Here is a 17,681-nt window from a genome sequence, read left to right on the forward strand (position 1 = left end):
CTTTGGAGGGAAAATAAATCACTTGAGGCAGCTTTTCAAAACCCTTTTCTAGGACCACTTGTCTCAGCATAACTTGGAGAGTTTAAATACCTGATTCTGGAGTTCATTTCTCATACTAACGATGAGAATCCCTTAAAATATAGAATGGACAGTTGTATCTTCTAAAGCCCTCTCCAGAGAACGCTTACACACAAGACTATTGGAAGAACTTTGGGAGATACCACTTTACTAACATTAGTTCATTCAATTATTCATCCACTTAAAAGAGAATTAAAATAATTACTGAGCACCTACTATACGCCAGTTACTGTGCTGGCAATACAACAACGTCCATGTTCTAATAAAGCTTGCATTAAAATGGAGGAAGGCAAATAAACAAATAGATCCATATTGTTATGCAAGGTGGTAAGTGCTATTACAAAGAATAAAACAAAGAGGAAAGAGAGTGATAATTGATATGGAGTGTGTACTACTTTACATTTGCTAATAATCAACACCTTTCATTTATCTTTTTTTATAAACAATAAAGTTACTTTAATTTCGATCTTAGAGGTATTCCAATTTCTCAGTTCACTTGAGGTTGGGGCTGGCTCTCTAGTCTTCAGCATGTCCTTGCTTCCATCCAGCTCTGCCTATTCCTGGAGAATACTGGACACTATGGACTATTATCAAGAGATGGACTCAATGGCCAAAGAGCTGGCCATCTCCATCAATAAGATCTTGAACACACTAGTGTATGGTACACAGCAGAGATAACAATCAAGCAGTGTAAAATGTGAACCAAAGCAAATATTTATAGTCTGTGCAAGCCTCATAAATGATCAACTACAATCATCAAGAAATGCAAAGCAAAGTCATGTGGAAGCATCCCGTACATCTGACAGTGCCAACAGCATGGTAAGGTGCAGCTGCTGAGGTTCTTCTGGGGAACTGCCAACTTCCTGAGCATTCTATCACCCAGAGTTTAGGCTAAAGGAAGTTCTGGGTAGGAATGGGAAGAATGAACTAACAGCTGTGAAGGGTCTTGAAACAGATCTGGTTAAACCAAGCATTAGTCAAGAAGTTTTAAGGAGGGCACATGTTGTGATGAGCACTGTGCTATATGCAACTAATGAATCGCTGAACATACATCAAAAACTAATGAGGTACTATATGTTGGCCAACTGAAAATAATAAAAAAAGAAAAGAAAATACATGGAAGACTAAAAAAAAAAAAAAAGAAGCTTTTAGACTCTAAATCTGAATCCAGCCATACCCATACCAACAGTTCTGCCTCATTCACTAGTAGCTGCAACAACAATCACAATGGAAGCAAATGCCAAAAAATAGTCATAAATAGTTGTTTGGCAGTTAGCACTGACTATGCAGCCACAGGGATTCAGTGTTTATGCAAGGTGACTGAACCATGATTCCCCATGATGTAAGCAAACTTACATGCACATGCACACACACACATGTGCATGCAAGGTGATCTGTGTACACAGGTATTCTTTTCTAGGAAGAAGGTCCATAGACATCACATCCTCAAAGGAGACTGTGACCCAATAAAAGTTGGGTCAAGGATCAGCATCCCTTGGACCTTAAACTGAAATATCTAATTCAGGCACAGAAGGCTATCTTAGTTAGAATTAATGCCATGGAATACTATTTCTACACTAACCCTAGCATGCTGACAATCTCCCTCAGAGTGGTAAAATGTCTCAAACCTTGTGAGTTCAGTCTCCTGGACAGGATGGTAAAAGCTTCATGTTTGTTATGTATGAAGACCTGTGTTAGGGACTTTTAAAAACACATCACTGCATTAGGTATCTAATGCTGCATAATAAACCACCCAAAACTTGGTAGTGTCATTAACTCATGATTCTCTGAGGTGAGTAGTTGGATTGGGCTCAAATGGACAATTTCTGGAGGTCTGGAATCTCACAATATCACTTTTGCCAGATTCATTAGTCAAGGCATGTCACAAGACTGGAAACAGACCCCCCTTCCTAACTGAAGGACGCACAAACTCACGTTGAAAAGTCACATTGCACACAGAAGAATCATTGTGGCCATCTTGCAAACAATCTACTATTTCTGCATGCTGAAGAATTTATGGTTAAAATAATGTAATGTCTGTAATTTACTCAAAAAGTCCCAGAAAAAAATTGATGGAGTAATAGTTGAAACAAAAATGGCAAAAAGTGATCATTGTTAAAGCTTGATTATGGGCACATGTGGTTATTTACATTAGTCTCCCTAGCATTTCTTTTTGGTTCTTTCTTTGAATTTCCATCTTTCTGCTTACATTGCCCATCTGTTCTTGCATGATGCCTACTTTATCCATGAGAGCCCTTAGCATATTAATCATAGTTGTTCTAAATTCTCAGTCTGATAATTCCAACACCCTTGCCATGTCTTTCTCTGTCTCTTCAAACTGTGTGGGATATATATATATCTATATATATAGATATATATATATTACTTTTGGTATGCCTTGTTTTTTTTTTTTCAATTTTTTCCAATTTTTTTTCAATTTTTTTCCTTGATAGCCAAATACGATGTTCTGGGTTAAAGGTATTGTTGTGAACAGGCGTTTAGTAATGTGGTAGTAGCTGGGGAGAGATGTACTATAGTGCTATGATCAGGTTTCAGTCTTTCAGTGAGCCTACGTCTCTGGACTGTGAACTTCACAAGTGTTTCTCAGTTTTTGTTTTGTTTTTTTTTCCTCCCCCATTAGTTGGCACAGAGTGGCTGGAGCCAGATGAAATTGGTTATTTCCCTTCCCTGGGTCAGTTAAGTTATGATAATACCTTGCCGGTTAGGCTCTGGTTAACTAGCTGCTCCTGATGGCAGGTCTTGTTAAGAACAGAGTGCTCTGGCATATTTCAAAATGGTTCATTTTCCCCTCTCCTTGCTGGAAGCATGATGGGATTTTGCTCCCATATTTACTGTGTGAACCTGGTCAAGCTCCTGGAGGTAAATCTCTCAATATTGGGGGGGGGGCCCCTTATGCCTAGATCTCCCTGGAGTTTTAACTCTGAGACTTGTCTGCACTGAGCCTCCAGCAATTTGGCAATTATGGTTTGGGTTTTCCTACGTGGTACTTGATGCCCCAATGGGACCCACTTAAGTCTCTGTACCAGGAAGTTATGCCTCTCTGTATTCATCTCTCTGTCTCTCCAATCTTAAGAACAGTGATTTGGCCTGCATCCTCGCCTCTCTGACACATCCTAGAAGAGTTGTTACTTTTCTAGTTTGTTTGGCTTTTTACCTGTTAAAACAGAGAGGCAACTTGCAAGCTCCTTACATGCAAAATCAGGAACAAAGTTCACATTAGTCTCTACTTTTGTGTTATGTTTGCAATATTTTTAATAAAAAGGTTAAAATTAAATTAATAAAATACACACTCTCAATTAATCCTTACAATAATTATATTCTCCCCTTTTATATATGGGGATATTGAGATAGGGAGCAGTCATGTGATGGGCCTTCGCTAAGGTAATACATTTATTAATAGTGGTTCATATTTACTAAAGATACAATGTGCCAGCACCTTTCCAATCACAATGCATATCATATCTCATCTAATCCTCACAACACTATGTGCTAGGTGGTATTATTGTCTCCAATCTGTGATGAGAATACAGAAATATCAGGAGGGTGAACAGGGTCACAGAAGAAGCAGTGAACGCAGGATTTGGATCTAAGAAATGAGGCTCCAAAGCCTCCACTCTAGACTACTCTCTATAAAGAAGTAAAGCAGAGACGGGAACCAAGATTAGTCTGTCTCCAGTGGCAAGACTTACCCATTCTACCATGGCCAGCTGGGGCTTTCAGAGCTGGGTGCCTCCCCAGTCGTGTTCAGTCCACTGCCCGTCCAAGCGTCTCCCTCCCAAGTTTGCACGTTGTGCTGAATATTAATACGTCACACTCACACACCCATTTCCTACTGGGAAAACTCTCTTAACTTTCTTCTACTAAATAATTTAATCTACTTGCAAGTGCTTCATAAACTGCAAGGCAATATGAAAAATTTACTCACTCTCCAACTTAAGTAGCATTTTAAACCAACAACTATTTTTGAAAAGTTATTTTTAAAGACCTTCAAAAGAAACCAAAACTTGTGTTAAGGTTCCTCTTTGGAATTTTCTTTACCAACATCTGCAACTGAAAATGTGTTTTGCTTTATACCTGTGTCCTTGTAGGGTGAGAAGCAGGCACTCATGAGCGAGAGGGAGTTCTGACTATGAAAGTTTGTTTCCAGGAATCACCTGAGAAGAACTGCATGGAGCAGCCTGGGATTTTTCAATTATTCTTCCTTCTAAATTAAGGTGCTTTTTGTCATTTAGATTCTAAGTACTCCCCTGCCTGTGTGTCAGAGCCTTGACCGTCCCAGCCTGAAACCAGAGCTCATCAATCCCGACTCTGAGAGAGAACCTGAAATTTACCAAAGTACTTAGTGGGGAAAATAGGGGGAAGAAATTTCATGCCTATGTCTTGTGATGTGTCACTAGGCCTTGCCAAAGGGCTCTTCTGTCCAACTCTATAAGCAGCAGCAGTAGGACTGCATCCTACCCATACTAGGAAGGTTTATAGATGCAGACTGCCGGTGAGGGGGTGTGTGTGTGTGTGTGCATGTGTGTGTGCGCGCGTGTCTGTGTGTCTTAGTGCTGATCTGGATATTAGAAGAGGTTATGACTTATTTAGAAACATATCAGAATTTTAAAAAGGGAGTAGTCCTGCTAAGAGTTAACTGCTGATAGAAAAACTTGATGCAACATTTTATTGAGATTCTCTGGGGTCTTAAAATAACCTTTTGTAAGATGGGCTTGTGTCCTTTCCCATGATAAAGGGAAAGTGAGTAAAATGGTGCCTTCCTAAGAGACACAAAACATTGGATCTATTTGTCAATACTATTCTCCCAGGCATCCCAGCTTTGCAGAAGACACATTAAAGGACTGAGGACAGTAATTGGTCAGTCAATACTGAGCTATGCAATATTCTCTGATGCTTCATCTTCTTAAGAAATCAAAACTAAGAAGCATGAGAAAGTAGAGCAATCCTTATTTTATTTTATTTCATTTTTTAAAGATTTTATTTATTTATTTGACAGAGAGAGACACAGCGAGAAAGGGAACACAAGCAGGGGGAATGGGAGAGGGAGAAGCAGGCTTCCCGCCGAGCAGAGAGCCCGATGTGGGGCTCGATCCCAGGACGCTGGGATCATGACCTGAGCCGAAGGCAGACGCTTAACAACTGAGCCACCCAGGCGCCCGCAATCCTTATTTTAAAACTTAGTATTTTCAAAATACAGAGAGAGAGATAGAAGGAAAGGGAGGGGAAAGAAGGGAGAGAGGGGGGCAGAAAGGGAGGGAGAGAGGAAGGGAGGGAGGGAGAAACAGAGAGAGAAAGGGAGACAGGGAGAAGAGAGACAGTGGCAAGCTCCTTACAAACTCCTTAATCACCCAGATCTCAAACTTAGTGATTACAAAAAAACATAAAAAGTCAAATATTTAATAAAAACACAGTCAGAACTTGACCTCCAATACTCATAGGTGCATTGTATGTATCAGGTTTCCCAGAAACAGGAGTCGTAAAAACAGATTATTTATAAAGAAGTATTTTCTGTCTCCATCCAAGTAAACTCTTCCCCTGGTAACCATGCAGCTGTTGCAGTAGCCTTTGGGAGAGATGTCTGGTGCGAACTTTCCTTGAAATTTCCTAACACTAGACAAAGGGTAAATAAATTTGAACTCACTTAACTTTCAGAATTTCCAAAAAAAAATTTAAAAAGTCCATACTAGAAGACTGGGCTAATCAATTAGCCAGATTACTGTAAAGGGATAATAACTGAGAGAGTTAAAACTGCCAGATTACTGTAAAGGGATAATAATTGAGAGAGTTAGAACTGCTGGATTTTCAGTTTTAAAGTCCGTGTTACTCAGCCTGGAATGTGCTCTAGGTCACTGCCCTCAGCACATGCCCCTTGCAGTCATGGCCACCAGACATTTTTCTTTCACTGTGGGAAAGTGTCAAATCCTTTCTCTGTGTGTGCATATTTGAGTCACAGGAAATGGTCTTTACAGCCCACTTATAGGAATGAATGAGGTGTGAGAACATTTTAATTTCACATAAATGTCTCTATTAGGCTGGTTTTGCCTTTGTTTCTTTTATATAACTGTTTCAAAATTCTAACAATTATAAAAATGATATAGATTCATTATGGAAAATTTGGACAAACAAAAAATAATAGGAAAGAAGTAGGGGAAGCATCTAAAATTAGGCAAAGACAACTACTGTTAGCATTTCCTATTGTTTAAAAGCCTTTTTTTAAATTAAAATATGAATTATAAATTTTTCATTAATAAGGGTCATCTTCACATTTTTAAGAAAAGTACCTATGAAATGATCTATAAATAATTCTAATAATTATAAAATGCATAGCTATGACAAAGTTATAATAATTATTACTGTAAATAATGTTATTGGAATAAATAATGAAAACTGAGAAGTAAACCTGAAACTGTACCTATATAATTAGAAGCAATTAAAGATAAGAGAAATAACACTGGCCTTGGTTAAAGTCAAAAGAGATGGTTTGGGCCCCAGCTCTGACACAAACCTATAGTGTGATTAAGAATAAATGGCTTTTATATGTTAGAAAAAAAAAAAAAGATAGGGAAAGGAAGGGAAGGGAAAAATGAAGGGGGGTAATTGGAGGGGGAGACAAACCATGAGAGACTATGGACTCTCAGAAACAAACTGAGGGTTCTAGAGGGGAGGGGGGTGGGGATTGGGTTAGCCTGGTGACAGGTATTAAAGAGGGCACGTACCGCATGGAGCACTGGGTGTTATACACAAACAATGAATCATGGAACACTATACCAAAAATAAATAAATAAATAAATAAATAAATAAATAAATAAATAAATAAATAGGGGAAAAAAGAGTAAATGGCTTTACTTCTCTTAAATTCAGTTTTATCAGTAAAACAAAGGGGTCAGATTTTATCTCTATGTCCTCTTGTGTTAAGTTGTCTGATACTAGGTTGAGTCAGCCGTTGAGCATTTCTTTGCTAGATTTTACCTGCATAGGCAATCCCTTCTGAATACTCAAATTACTAATTTCTGGTTTTCATTTATAAATAAGCTTATCCAGATGATCATTTTAATTCCCATCAATAAAAACACAGCCAAAGAAGAAAATCAACTGAAGAGTTATTCTGTTTGTCATAAATTCATTCACGCTTTAAGCAGACCCAATTGAAATAGGACAGAAATGACTTTTAGAGCTACAGTACAGTCAAGTTCTTTACTCAAGTATCAGATAATCTCCAAAAATATTAAAAACTCCATTTATATAAAAGAGAAGAATCACAGAATCAGCTTGAAGGACTTTGGAGCGATAATATAATCTAGCCTCATATCATGGATGGCAAATTCAAATGCATATAGGAACCATACATGAAGGTAATAAAAATGTCTCCTTATATCTGACCTATTTCACTGAATGAATAAGCCCAGGGCGCCTATCCAAATGAATAAGCCCAAAGATAAAATGACAGACAGGTAAACTGGAAAATGTGTGCCCAGAAAATACAAAGATGTTGGCATGAGGAATGTGGGTACAGCATGACCAAATCTTCTGATTTTTCAAGAGAAGCTGGCAATCCAAATTTCTGTGTGTGCGTATGAGTGTGAGTGTGAGTGTGTGTGTGTGTGTGTGCATAAATTTCCAGGTTTCTCATTTTGGCTCAAAGGGTTTTTTTTTTTTTCCCTTTTTTCTGCATTGTGTACACCAAACAGTGGGCCACCAATCTGCAAACCTCCAACTGACATAGAAAAATGGACTTCCTCCATTTTCTGAAATACATGCTCCATAGGCATACTACTGAAGCATTCAGGCAAAAAGTGGAAGACCAAGCTAACCATCTGGGGAAGAGGAAGACTTAATCTACATTGCCCCAAAACATGCTAAACATTTAGACTCAAGGAGATTCATTTTGAAACTATTATCTCCAACCAGGTACATGTTTGCCCACCTATGAAGAAATTATCTGATGATGATTTGATTGTTCCATCCACAGGCAAATAAACAGGCAGCTCTTTGATTTTCAGAGTCAGCATCCTAAAAAATAAATTAGCCCTTTCTAAGTGAACTTGGAAAAAAGCCTTACTATCAATATATGCAATTTCTGTGAACTCAATCTGAACAATAAATTTATCCCAAAGCCTCTGATCCTCTACATCCACCTCCAGCCACAGAAAGGAGCAGCATCACAGAGATATTCCACTGCTTCATTAATGTGCTGAATATTAGAACACTAGCCCCTCCTTCTTGTTCCTACAAAAACATCTGCACAAAGTGGGCCCAGCTGGCTTGCGAATATGTTCCATGATGCAAGCCAGCTTTCAGCCCCTTCTTATCACCCTCTGTCTTGTTTCCTTTCTGCCAGTGTGAATTTCCCTTTTAAACATCTAATGTTCAGTGAAAAAAAAAAATCAATGTTAACAGGTTAAAAGTTAATGTGCTTCACCTGTTTCACCTCCTTCTATTAGTAAACTTGGACTGGCAAATGGGGATTTGAAATATTGCCTGTTTGCCTATCTCCTCCATCGAGGAAATTATGAGGGGTGCTCAAGAGTTGCTCATCAAAATGTCAGGCTCCAATTTGGTTAAATAATTACAACACCTGCTTTCTGGGAATTACTGTGAAATCTTGCTCCTTTTCCTTTTGTATAGAGCCTGCTATTGGCCAAGAAATACACCTACCCATGAATTTTATTTACAGTTCAAGGCCTATTTGGGATGGTGGGGAGGAAGGAAATTTCAGGAATCAGCTTATGGTGAACAGTCCTTAAGGATGGGGCTGAAAGGCATCCTGACTGCTTGGGAAGCCTCTTGAGATGAGGGGGTTCTTAAAGATTGCTAGGGACAATCTGAAGTTTCCATTATTTCAGACTCAGTAAGCTATGAGAACAGTTTCACCTGGAAACTATCTCGACCCCAGCGGAAGCAGCAAGGATCTGATATTCAGATAGGTTAAGAAGAAATAATAATTTTTAAAAGGCAATTCTGAACTACTTGAAAATTATGGAAAAGGCTCAAAATGGCAATCCTCTAGAGAGCACACACAGAACTGGGGTTACTGAAACTAAAGGTTATACTGAAGATTCAGATCTCTACCCCCTTCTGTGTTCTCTTTTCTTGCACAGTGACCCCCCCCCATCTTCTATGCTGCTCCCCTGATGGTCATCCAATGATACCCTAAGCAAAAGGAAAATGTGAGTCTTCTTGGCTCACTGCAGGATTTTAAGCACTTTTAAATTCCCAAACTGCTCCTGCCTTTTTATCTACTACCTCTACAGCTAGAAGGGGTAAGAGCTTAAAAAAAATAGACTATAAACCCTGAAGATTAAAAGGATGGAACTCTCCTGAATTCAATTACTGATTTTCCCAAGAATGAGCTATGCTCTCCTACCACTTAGCATTGTCAGAAGTAGCAAATAAAAATATAGGATACCTGTTAAATTTGAATTTCCTATAAACAATCTTTTTTTTTTATTATACATCCCAAATATTGCATGAACATACTTGTACTAAAAAATAGTCATTGTTTAGCCGAAATCAAATTTAACTGGCTGTCCTATATTTTATTGGGCAATCCTACCACCAATGGGTTCAGGAAAGTGGTTGGGCTTAACAGCCTAGTGAGTTGAAGAAAAAATTCATTCAACCAATCTAGTGAACAATAATTTTAAAATGTATAAAGCTCTTAACAGCCAGAAAAAAGACTAAAGGACCCACCTTATCCTACCTCTTTCTATAATCAGTTAGCCCAGTGATTCCACCACAGCTACACACTAGAATCACTTGGGGAACAGTTAAACATTTCTGATTTTTTTTTTTAAGATTTTCTTTATTTATTCATGAGAGACAGAGAGAGAGAGGGAGGCAGAGGGAGAAGCAGGCTCCCTGGGGAGCCTGATGCAGGGTTCAATCGATCCCAGGACCCCGGGATCATGACCTGAGCTGAAGGCAGACGCCCAATCAACTGAGCCACCCAGGTGCCCAACATTTCTGATTCTTATACACTGCCCTAGACCAAATAAATCAGAATGGGTTTTTTTAAGATGCCCTGTGATGAGCAGTCAGGATGAGAACCACTGAGCTAAAGAGGCAATGAAGAAAAGCTGGAGTGCAGGAGAGAGTACATGACTGTGTTATCCCAGGTTCCCAAACTTCGCTGCACATTGCATTCTCCCCTGCATCTTTAAAAATCACTGATGCCTGGCACTCACCCCTACACATTCCAATTTAATTAGTGTTGGGTATAGCTTGAGCATCAGAAGTTGTAAAAGCTCTTCATTAATGTTCTATATAAGATGTTTCTTATGAAAAAAAAAGATGTTTCTTATGTAGAACAAAGTTTGGAAACTACTCTTTGAAATGCACATATATATATATTTCTTAGGATGAGAGTAGCACTATTTATTTTTACGGGAGTAAAAATGAAGTCAGAGCTTCCAACTATATTTAAGAATAGACTAGATGTTACTTTTTAAACCTATTTTTCCATTTGGCTGGGAGATTTAAATCCTATGAATGGGATGCTGTTTTTAAGAACTTAACTCTGCCTCTGTTTATAGGACACCTATTAATCCCTTTGCCAGGAGTTTTATAGGTAGGAGGATAACAGTCACCCAAGACCCTTTCGTAACTCCTGCCTTCAGTCATCTATAGTAATAATGATTACATGCCTATGTAATTCAGAAGACATACTTTTTGTGTGTGCATAGAGATTTAGGCCTTGCTACATTCAAATGTAGTCAAAAGGACACTGTATTCCTTCTGATTTTTCTTACAAATTGCTAAATGCACACTGATCCCTGGAATTGTTACTCCTCCAACATTTAAAAGGTTACTCACCCCCAAGAGATTATTCAGTACTGATCTGACAGAAAGTGCAAGAACATTACTTTTTAGAGCCAAAAGCCAACAGATCTGAATTTCCAAAGAAACATGCTCTGTGGGAGGATATGGGCTTTACCCCAGCTGGTTGGGTAATCTGAGAGCCAAAGGAAGACATGAGTGTCAGAGAGGACACCTGACAAGTTCCAGAACTTCATCTTACAGAAGTATTTCACAAGACTGACCAATTTATCAAAAGTAGACAAATACTGCCAGCATGTGGTGTGTCATGGGGGAGTTGATGGGGTTCATTTGTGATGATTCCAGGTTCCAAGCACCCTGCCTGATAATGCAAAGGCAAATAAAATGGTAAGGCAATGATCGAAGAAAGGATCACATCCCGTATCAAGGCTGCCTTAAGTTTTATCACCATGATAGGAAACAGGGCGCTTTTACTATCCATCTAAGGTATGTAAAGTCCACAAAATACTTATGCCCCATATTTTGAGAAAACTTTGGAAACAAAAAATTATCTTTTTAAACATGAATAACTAATACTTCTCTTACACTTCTCATTATTATACTTTTGGGCCACCTTACTTAATTAGCTGGCCACTTCATAACCAAAGGACTTTAAAAATTACTGAAATTATACACCCTTTTAAATATTTGCTATTTTTGGAAAATTAATAGGACAACATGTTTTGTTTTCCAGGAAATAGATAAATCCATCCATGGCGTGATAAAATATTAGGAAAACATGAGTCTTAAAACTTTAACTTCATCAAGGGTGGATCTTCCTTTAAAAGAATTTAATACGACTCTGTATTTACACACAAGTGAACACTTTCTTTAGCCAAGAATTCTTTGCTTTACAGGCCTCTCCAATAGGAGTATTTTCTATACCAGTTTCCTTAGTATAATTTAAAATGCTTGAATTAAAAAAAATATCAATACATAAATTCCCAGTGAAGAAATACTGGTTCAAGTGAGGGACACATATTATCACAAGTGAATGAAGTGATTAAAACTTCAGAGATTATTTGGTGTACCATCTCTGGAACACTTAATTTGTTTCATGTAAACAATTAATATATTTTCTGCATTTTTCATTCAGAATTAAGAATAGTAATTTTTTTTTAAGAATAGTAATTCTTTTATAAGTTACTTGACTTGGTTCTCTCAAAGAGAGTTTACAGATACCTCATTTAAATTAATGAATTTCATTTATTATTCATTAATCAAACTCGACCTTAACACCTACCTGTTCCACGCACTACGACACTTGCTGAGAGAAACCACAGTGAGTAAAACATATTGGCTTTTCTAGCCTCAAATAGCTTATAGTTTAGTAAGGGAGGCAGACATAAATTACACAAATTATTGCAAACTACTGTAAGTGTTCCAAAGGATAAGCACAGGGTGCCATAGACATACATAAAAGACACCTAGGATAGGGATTCAGAAAAGGGTAATCCTTTTCTATCCCAGATGGTGTAACATTTGAGCTGAGACAATGCTTTAGTAACAGCAGACATCATGCTAAGTGTTTAAAAAGTGTTAGTTCATGGGGCGCCTGGGTGGCTCAGTTGGTTAAGCAACTGCTTCGGCTCAGGTCATGATCCTGGAGTCCCTGGATTGAGTCCCGCATCGGGGTCCCTGCTCGGCAGGGAGCCTGCTTCTCCCTCTGACCCTCCCCCCTCATGTACTCTCTCTCTCTCATTCTATCTCAAATAAATAAAATCTTTAAAAAAAAAAAAGTGTTAGTTCATTTAAACTACACAATGACCTATCAAATTAGGTACTTTTGATCATCTCATTTTGTACTTGAGGAAACTGCGTCTTAAAGAGAATAAGTAGCTTGTTAAAGATTACACAGCTATGGAGTAACAGAGCCTACAACTGAACCAGATGTTGATTCCAGAACATGTATCATATTCTTAACCATTAGTCACAGGGCCTCTCCAGCCATGGAAAGTCTGCTCTAGGCTACAATAACAAAATTCTTAAACAACAGAGAATTTATTTCTCACAGTTCTGAAGGTTGAGAAGTCAAGGTCAGGGTGCTGGCCCAGTCAGTTCTTGGGGAGGGCTCTCTTCCTGATTTGTAGATGCCACTTTCAGACATGGCCTTTCTTCTGTGGTGCATGGGGGCGGGGAGAGAGAGAGTGAGTCAGAGAGAGACAGAGAGAGATCTTTCTCTTCCTTTTCTTGTAAGGCTACCAATCTTACCAGATTAGGGCCCCACTCTTATGATCATATTTAACTGGAAGGACCTCCTAAAGCCCTATCTCCAAATACAGTCACATTGGAGGTTAGGGATTTAACATATGAATTTTAGGGGAAGCAATTCAGTCTGTAGAAAGGAATAAGCTAGTAGTAAGAGGAGAAGAGTGCTCCAGATGAGGAATAACTATGATCTCAAGTCACCAAAAGTGTAGGTTATAACAAACACATGCGCTTGCTTAATCTTCTAGCTGAGGGGCGCCTGGGTGGCTCAGTCATTAAGCGTCTGCCTTTGGCTCAGGTCATGATCCCAGGGTCCTGGGATTGAGCCCCGCATCGGGCTCCCTGCCCCGCATCGGGCTCCCTGCCCCGCATTGGGCTCCCCGTTCTGCGGGAAGTCTGCTTCTCCCTCTTCCACTCCCCCTGCTTGTGTTCCCTCTCTCACTGTGTCTCTGTCCAATAAAATAAAATCTTAAAAAAAAAAAAATCTTCCAGCTGAAACTAGCAAGGTAACCATCTCTCCCAACAGAATCTGATTTCTGTCAACACAAAGACACTCTTTCAGATGAAATATTTGTAAAGACTGTCACCTAGTGGCAATAGGCAAGAGGTAGTTCATGAGCATCACTGAACAGGTGTATTCAGCTGCTTACTTGGGGGTGCTGACTCATCAATTTCTCCTTTTACTGTGTACACTCCCAAGTTGTTTTTTTCTAGGAATAAAATATATTAAGCAAAATATTACAGCATCAAGACAGTTACCACTTCTTTCCACTGAATCCACACATACACACACACGCGCGTGAGAGAAAGTAGTGTGACAGTTTCAAGCTCTCAGAGAAAGAACAAGACCTTAAGTTGTATCCTATCTCACTTTGAGTCTGCCCAAGTAAATCCGGGCCAACAGAATAGTGAGTAATATAGATAATAACTAGTGAATATGTTCTATTCAGTAGTTAAGATCAGAGTCACTGTACTGGGTAAAGAGCACCAATTAGTTGAGATACTGACAGAAAAATGAAAGAAATATGTAAAGGGCACTGGAAGATAGGTTGTCATAAAGTAGCAACTACAGTTTTGTGAATAGTTGCAAAAATTAAGACTGGTATTTTTCATATACACATATCTTTAACTAGGCTGGGTACTATTTTTGGCAAGTAAAAACTACAACTGATATAAACCTTCGGTCTAATTCTGTCTTAGGTGCTAAAATCACCTGAAGAAGTCAGCTTCACAGGGGCATAATGATAATGTGAGGTGTTGCCAAGAAAGGGATTACATGCAAGCTGCTTGGATCCTTATTTTACTCTACTATACACTACGCCCCTTCATTTAGAATGTCTTTCTTTTAGTTCAACCAATGAATTTTTCTCAGAGGAGCCATCACTAAATCCTATCTCTGGACATTAGCAACTTCCAGTTTTGGTCTCATGGCATCCTAAATGTAAACTGGGAACTTGACACGTTAATTAGTCTACTCAAGTTCAGACTTAAGTATTATTGAGTGTATTGGTTAAAACCTTTCATGTTACAAGTAACAGAAAACAAAAATTGAAGCCACTTGAGCAAAAACTATTGTTCAGGGATATTTCTTGCTTTAAGAGGAGTTTGATGTAGGGGTACAAACAGTATGACCTGGACTCTTTTTCAACCTCTCTAATTATCAGCTCTGCTTTTCGGTCTATTCCAAGCAAACTTAAGTTTCACGGAACCAGGATAGCAGCAGGCAGCTTTGAGCTACAAAATTTAAATGCAGAGGGGCTTAACAAACTCCATTTTTCCAGGAGTCTCAGTGAATATCTCATTTTGTTTCACTGGCTAGGATTCAGTTGCATGCCCATCTTTGAACAAATTACTATAACCAGAGTGATGGGATACCTTACAGCTGAAGGGTAGGATCAATTTTAAACAATCTGCATGGTTGAAATGGACAGGAAAATGAATTATTAAAGAATAATCAGAATGCTTTGGACAGGAAAAGGAGAATGGAATTGATTCTGGGAAGTTAGCTAATAAATGTCCACAATATTGGGATGATGCAACTTTGCTCCAAGTGAGGACTGCCTCTATTCAGGGGGAAAAGGAGTATAGCAATAGGGCTCATGAAGAACTGAAGCTGGTTATAAATAGCAGGGCCAAGAAAGACTGCCACTGTCATTCTTACTATTAAACAGTCAAATCTGCTGGCCTGATACAATCATTCATATTGATATCTAATTAACACAATAATTGTGACAGTTAAATTTCCTGATCACTTCTCAGATGGTTCTTCTGATTTTTTTTCTTGCTGTTGTTGAATCCTTATTCTTCTCTTGTTTTGTGGATTAGAACAATCACCAAATTCCTGCACATAGCCCTCTCTTCTTTCTTTTCTTTCTTTTTTTAAAAAAGATTTTATTTATTTATTTATTCGACACAGAGAGAGGCAGCAAGAGAGAGAACACAAACAGGGGGAGTTTGTGAGAGGGAGAAGGGAGAAGCAGGCTTCCCACTGAACAGGGAGCCCAGTGTGGGGCTTGATCCCAGGACCCTAGGATGATGACCTGAGCCAAAGGCAGAGGCTTAATGACTGAGCCACCCAGGTGCCCCTCTAAGACTGTTTCTTGATCTCAGCCATTCTGCAGGTCTCAATTACCACAACCTTGAGTTTAACTTCCAAAACTTCATTTTTTGGCCCATCCTATAAATTATGGAGCTTTGTAGATCAATCCAGTTCCTATTTGCAAACTGTGTCACAGAGTCCTGGGCTTGTTCTTGCTTGATCCCCCCAAAACTATCTTGGAACTTTATTTAATAATATGAAGGAACAAGAAAGTCTAAACCATACTCTGAGTAAGGATTTATTGTTTGGTAAATGTCTCTTTCACTAAACCCTAAGTCCCTCGAGGACAAATATTATTCCCCTATAATACCAAAAACAAATTTAATTATTCAGTAAGTTCATATCAAAATACACACAGGCTTTCAGTACAGTGTAACACTCCTTCTACACCATTTCTGATAACCAATCTTCCCATTTCCACTGTAACAGTCATATCAAGGAATGATGGCCAGTGCACAATAGCAGTCTTTTCTAGTTTTGAACAGCTATAATATCAGGAACTATGCTGGAGAGGAGGGTTGTTCTTTCCCAGCATCTAAATTCCCTTCCTATGCTTGGTGAATCCACTACTCTGTGTGAGGAAGCAAAATCCCGACTCACATTATATAAACTGAAAATAACAGATATATGCTTTTTTTTCCCCTGATCCATGGCATTTAGTGCATGGTGTGTGAACCTCATCTGGGTATGTGCATCTATATCAGGAACTATGAATCTTAAGCAAGTTATCCAAACAAGCAGGAACCATCCAGAATTCATTCATTTGTGACATCTAGTGTCCAGTGGTGGTAGTGGTAGCACCTTACCCAGACTGTTCCTAAGGAATGACCATAATTATAATACAGGTTGCTTGTATGATTTTGCTAATGTTGTGCCCTCCCCTTGAATGCACTCCTCCTTAGCTCAACCATTCTTCAAGGCCCCGCTCAAGTGCCACCTGCACTGTGACACATTAATGGAACAGCCACACAAAACTGACCTCTCCCTTTTCACCCTTTAGTGTAGGGTATATGGCATTTATATACAGCCCTCTAGTTATTTATATTTGTTTTTTTTTTGTCCCCTACTATTTTGTAAACATTTTCCAGACAGTGGTGGAGATTACCACATCTCTGAATTCCTTCCACTGTGCTTAATACATTATGGCCACTTGGTTAATAGTTTAAAATATTAAAAATTAGATTTGGAAGAAACATTAGTGAAATGTAGGTCTACCTTCTCATGTAACAAAAAAGAAAAATGAAGTTCAGGTACATTTTAGATTACCTAATTTCACTCAGTCATGGTTGACCTAGGCTAGAATGGTGTCTTACTTTGAGGAATTCAGTTGAAGAATCTTTGTTAAATCGTAGGGAAAATGGAATTTCATTTACTCAAAAACATGGGGGTGATGACAAATGAACAAGCATCTCACTCATTCAGACCCCAAGTGCATCTGCTAGGCAACTTGAAGGTATCATTGTTGCCAGTCTTCAAACCTAGATGAATTCTTGTCTGGCCTAGCTCAATCAGAACTAAAAGTCCACAAAGGAAACTAAAAAGAGGAAAGCAAGGAAGGTGTTGCACCGCAAGACCTAAACCCAGACTCAATAAGAGTAATCAACTCTGTCATAATACAAGAGAAGTGAGGATTTTGCAAGACAGAACTCACTGGTGATGTTGAGAAGAGCCATTTTACTGGATCTGTGGGGACCAAAACCTGAAGTGGGAAAAAATGCTACAATGAAAGGTAAGAAAATGAAGATAACCAGTCTCATTTTTTTTTTTTTTTTCAGGAATTTTGTTACCAAGGGAAGCAAATAAATGGAGGGGTAGCTGACTGGAGTCAAGGAAGATTAGAATTATTTTTTCAGATGTCAGTCATTACAGCATGTTTAGGTAAGATCCACCAGGGAAGAAAAAAACTGATCACGAAAAAGAGAGGAGCTATGGTCAAGGGCTCAAGTAAGCAAGAAAGATG

Source organism: Mirounga leonina, unplaced genomic scaffold, assembly GCF_011800145.1.
Source record: "Mirounga leonina isolate KUSES-001 unplaced genomic scaffold, KU_Mleo_1.0 Mir_104, whole genome shotgun sequence".
NCBI classification, from domain to species: Eukaryota; Metazoa; Chordata; class Mammalia; order Carnivora; family Phocidae; genus Mirounga; species Mirounga leonina.